We start from the raw sequence: 5,730 nt of genomic DNA on the forward strand, positions 1-5,730 counted from the left end.
GAAGACTCTGCCCTATGCAAACTTCAGAAAAGCCAGAAATTGTTTTAATGCTTGGCTAAAGTTTGGGTTCCCAAATTTTTGTGGACATCACAATAAATGAAGCTTCTTGGAATTCACCATCCTGTAGTTCTCAGTTTTTCAGTTTGAAATAGAAGGAAAAAATAGATGCCAAACATGCACTTGGTGTAAAATTCAAAGGATGAATAGGACCTTCGAAAACAGACAGAAACATAAAACTGTCAGTGCAATCCATGGCTGCAGTCAAAAAAGCAAAGAGAATCCAGGTGTTCATCAGTAAGCATTGATGCAAATGAGGAAAAAGAAAAAATCTAGCACTTTATACATAGAAGACTTTTTAGACCACACTTTCAAGTGAGACAAATTCTGCTCTCATATATGTAAACTGGGTTCAAATAAGAATTAAATAAGTTCATGGAGGATAGGTCCATCAGTGGTTATTAGCCAAGATTGTCAGGAACATAACTCCATACCTCAGATGTCCCTAAATCTTCAAGTACCAGAAGCTGGGACTGGACAACAGGGGATGGATCACTCAAAATTGCCCTTTTCTATTAATTCCCTCTAAAGCAGTGGTTCTTAACCTTTACCTACACCAGGATGGCTGAGTGGTTAAGGTGTTGGACTTACAAGCCAATGGACACATGTCTGCATGGGTTCAAGCCCCACTCCTGGTAGCTATTGTTTTTGGAGGGAGGGATAGCTCAGGGGTTTGAGCATTGGCCTGCTAAACCCAGGATTGAGTTCATTCCTTGAGGGGGTTATTTGGGGCAAAAATCTGTCTGGGGATTGGTTCTGCTTTGAGCAGGGGGTTGGACTAGATGACTTTCTGAGGTTCTTTCCAACCCTGATATTCTGTGATACTGCAGCCTGCACCCCTTTGGTTCTCAAAATATGTTCTCACACCTCTTATCAAAAATCAAAATATGTTCTCTCATCCTTTAAACCTAGATTTATATTTTTTGTTTGTATATTACAGTAATCATTAAAAAACGTATAATGTTAATAAATACATAGGTTTGATGAAAAAAGATAGTTGTACTTATGCGCCTGTGCTTAATTTGTGTTTTTGATGATTTACCTTCTAAAAAAATCTGGCATGTCTCACACCCCCAGAAAGGGCATCTCGTACCCCCCCCGGGGGTGCATGCACCCCAGGTTAAGAACCACTGCTCTAAAGCATCTGGCACTGGCTACTGTCAGAGACAGGATACTTGGCTAGATGGATCATTGGTCTCACCCAGAATAGCCCTGTTCTTAAGTTATTATTTACACCCTCTGCAATGCCACTGATATGTAAGCTCGGGCAGAATTTGCCTCCATATATGGTTTATAAGTGCCTTTAAATATAAAGTGATAGAAATTAATTTGTAGCTCATCTTTGAACATTGGACTCTTTCTGCATTTTTACAGTAGATTGTGGGACTATATGTGACTGTACGTTTAGCTGTTAAGCTATTGTCCACTAATGGGTCCTGCTCTGTAGACCTATATATCAGGAAAGTTTCAGAAGATGGCAATGTGATGCTGTATTCTTTGAGTCGGAGGCGGCGAAAGTAGGCTTCCAGATCACCACAGAACTGTATCATGTTCGTGGGGGTGCTGGGGCAAAAGGAGAGTCCCCGAGATAGGACAGACTCTTCTGCTGGGTTGAGTGTGTAGCTGGATAAATTGACGATATTGCTGGGTGAGTTAGGGGTACCCCTGTTGTGGCCCCATGTGGCAGGTAGGATTTTAGACAGCTTACGGTCCTTTTTCCTTTGTAGAGAGGTGAAGTGTGTAATGTAGATCTCCTGTCTTATTTTAGTAAAGTCCGTTTGTGTGGAGGGTTGGTTATTTATGAGAGTTTCCAGGTTGGAGAGCTCTTTCTTGAACCAACAGAACTCCACTGGCCATCACCTACAGTCCTCAGCTTAAACCTCTCCAACGCATCATCAGTGATCTACAACCCATCCTGGACAATGATCCCTCACTTTCACAGACCTTGGGAGGCAGGCCAGTCCTCGCCCACAGACAACCTGCCAACCTTAAGCATATTCTCACCAGCAACCACGCACCGCACCATAACAACTCTAACTCAGGAACCTACCCATGCAACAAACCTCGATGCCAACTCTGCCCACATATCTACACCAGCAACACCATCACTGGACCTAACCAGATCAGCTACAACATCACCGGCTCATTCACCTGCACGTCCACCAATGTTATATATGCCATCATATGCCAGCAATGCCCCTCTGCTATGTACATTGGCCAAACTGGACAGTCACTACGCAAGAGGATAAATGGACACAAGTCAGATATCAGGAATGGCAATATACAAAAACCTGTAGGAAAACACTTCAACCTCCCTGGCCACACAATAGCAGATGTAAAGGTTGCCATCTTACAGCAAAAAAACTTCAGGACCAGACTCCAAAGAGAAACTGCTGAGCTCCAGTTCATTTGCAAATTTGACACCATCAGATCAGGATTAAACAAAGACTGTGAATGGCTATCCAACTACAGAAACAGTTTCTCCTCCCTTGGTGTTCACACCTCAACTGCTAGCAGAGCACCTCGCCCTCCCTGACTGAACTAACCTCGTTATCTCCACACTGATATATACCTGCCTCTGGAGATTTCCATTACTTGCATCTGAAGAAGTGAGGTTCTTACCCACGAAAGCTTATGCTCCCAGTACTTCTGTTAGTCTCAAAGGTGCCACAGGACCCTCTGTTGTTGTTTATTCTAGAAGTTTTTTGCTTTGGTGAAGTTATATTCACTTTTCATAATCAATTGCTTAATTGCAGTTTACTGAAAAGAATCCGAGGTTCTTGCACTTAGCAGAATTATCCTTCTTTTTTAAGATCTTCTTGGAAACCTTCGTTTCCAAGTTATGACAGAATATACTTAGATTTTTCTTTTTTAAATATTTGCTTTTAGCTAATTTGGATAGTTATTTTATTTGGGTAATGATTTGTTAAAGTGTTGTTTTTCAAACAAGTTTTATATTTTACTCCAGATTTACTATTTCAAAGTGTTTTTAAAATTATTTTCACTGAACTGAAAATCCTAGTCATCTGTTCTTGTAAAAACATCCTCATGTATAAGTATTTATTACTTATTAGTTATTAATTGTCAGTTACTATTATTTACATATTGCTATGGTAACCTAAGGCTCCGATTAGGAATTGGGGCCCACATTGCTCTAGGCTCTGGTAGTCCTTTCCCCAAATGGTTGGTAATGTAGCCAATGAGAATATAAGAGGTGGATGAAACAAACAATCAGAGGAGAAAGGGAAGATCTGTTAATACACTATCGTGCAGCAGACTGCAGTTTTTCTTTATAGGTAACCTGTGGGCAATTGATCAAAGTAGCACAGCAATATAATTGGAAGACTGCCATTGGTGCCTTCCTAATGTTAATCATTTCTATCTTTAAGTGACTTTGAGGAATCAAGATATCACCTATACAATACAGAACATTCTTACTTGAGTGTAAAATGTATTGTCTAGGCATAAGGTGCCACTTTTTCCAGATTTTTATAAATAGGTCAATTAGTCCCTTTGTTATAACTAATTGTAGATGAGTCTTCTTCAGAAGAGGGTACTTATTTGTTTTACTCTGGTAAGAGAGCACAAAGAACTCCCCTATCACATAGGTGCAGTTCTAAGGTATTTTGCTAAAGCTTTTTTGTGTTCCATTAAGATAACATTTTCATTAGGAGTATAAAAGGTAGTGCCCCTTATAAGGAGTAGCATTTAATAGCTCTTTGACTCAAACCGTATTGTAAAGCTCCTTAAAGAGATCTCCCACAAAACAAATGTGATTCCTATCACTGTGCATGGACAAGTCCAATCTCATCTTTTCTTTCTTTATTTAAAAATCAATTTGCAGCTTTGATCATTTTCCAGTGGATCTAAAAACTAGTAGGCTGCCAGTGTAGATTGAATTGGAAGATACAGAAATAATACTTTGTCTTTCTGGACTGAAAAGCTGGCTGGATTTGGTTTGAAGGCATTCTGTGAATTGGTGCAACAGAGTAAAGTACTCCAGGGATGTGAAGTGGCATGAAGCCTGATGTGTGGGCTGCATCTGGGAAGTCCACAGTGATTGATTGACACCTTGGTGCTAAACACTTGGTTCTTTGTATTATGTTTATCCAACTGCATGAGATATTCTAGCACACATGACGTTTTTCAAGGAATAAGTTATGATCAGTCCAAGCTTATACTCTGATTTCAGTAACAGGTCCTTTGGGAGTTGAATATTTGTTCTAACTTGACTTTGCCTCTCCCTTGCCAAACAACTTAGCTCCGAAGGTGCACGCCCACTAGTTTCTAAATGTAAAGTGTGTTCATTGTCCTAGACTGTAATCTAAAAGGTCATGGCACTGAACCATTAAAATGTAATTGATTCATGTAGGAACATTACATATGTTTCAATTTTTTAAATGATTTGGTATTAAAAATATCAGGGGAAAAATATAAGAGATAGTTAAGCCTGAGGCAGTAGATGACAACACATAACAAATATTAAAAAAAAAAAAAGAACACTTTCCAATATACATACAGCTGGATAAAAAAGCTACCTGTCTTACTGGACTGTTTGTTGTAGGGTGGCTGCTTGCACAATCCAATGTACTTTGACTTATTAAATTAAATTAAAGTCTTTATTGAACATACTCTTTATAATGATCCCCTTTCTGTTATAGCAACATTAGTATTCCGTGTGAGCGAAGGGGGTAGGCCCATGTTTCTCAGAATTCTAACTGGTATTACTGGTAACTTGTATTGAATATTGCTACCAATGTGTACACATATGTTTTGGTGGCTTTGTTTTTAAAGGGAATTAGCTTCATCTATATTTACTGACCTGGTTGTGTTCACTTTCCATGACATTTGATAAACCAAATTTTACTGGCACAAATTGTCATAGACTATGAATTTCAAAGTAGTGTGCATCAATATTCGGGGAACCCAAACTCTATATTGACAGGCATGAGTATTCATGCCAGAAATTTGTAATCAGTCAGTAAAGTTAATATATCTGCAAAACCAATAATTGAAGAACCAACATCTTTGAGGAAAACAAGATCTACTCTGAAAGAAGAAACAGCCAAATTCCTGAATGAAGTACTAGTTACAAATACCTTGTGCAGTTCTAGTAACTTGTGTGCTTCTCTCTTTTTCTTCTCTTTAGGGACTCTGGAGACATGCAGACTACAAGAGAAATGTAAACAGGCATCAAAGCCTATTACTACATTTCTTCTGCAATAAAATATAATTAGAAATATGTGTCATAAATTAATGTCCATAGTATCTGCTGATTTGGAAAATCAGCAAAAATGAATACACAATGATTGTCAAAATGGCAAGAGACAGTGCATGGGTGCTGAGGGCTGCATAATAATTTAGAGCCAAATTCTGCCAGCCTTACTCACATTGTCTGAACAATATCAGTAAGACTATTGGCAGACTAAGGTACTATTCAATGTGAATAAGTCTGGCAAAATCTGGCCCATAATGTGACTTGGTGCAACATAAACAAGTGCTAAAATAAGCATGTCTGTAGTATGTAAAGAAATTTTTCACATTCTTTTTAAAGGGAAAGAATAAACCTTAGGTTTGTGCATTTAATGCCTTCTTTTATCTGTGAGTACTATTCTCCTTTCGTCACAATGAGGTTACAGTTTAAGTGATTAAGTTATCTAGAAACAACAGAAC

At 38.6% G+C, this 5,730-nt stretch overlaps 1 non-coding gene across 1 annotated transcript; it reads left to right on the forward strand.

Annotated features, from left to right (window-relative positions):
- The first annotated feature begins 612 nt into the window (after positions 1–612).
- TRNAV-UAC lies at positions 613–695 on the forward strand. The gene has a single exon. It is a non-coding gene; the product is annotated as a tRNA-Val (tRNA).
- Positions 696–5,730: the final 5,035 nt, after the last annotated feature.

Source organism: Trachemys scripta, chromosome 1 (genome assembly GCF_013100865.1).
Source record: "Trachemys scripta elegans isolate TJP31775 chromosome 1, CAS_Tse_1.0, whole genome shotgun sequence".
Classification (NCBI taxonomy): Eukaryota; Metazoa; Chordata; order Testudines; family Emydidae; genus Trachemys; species Trachemys scripta.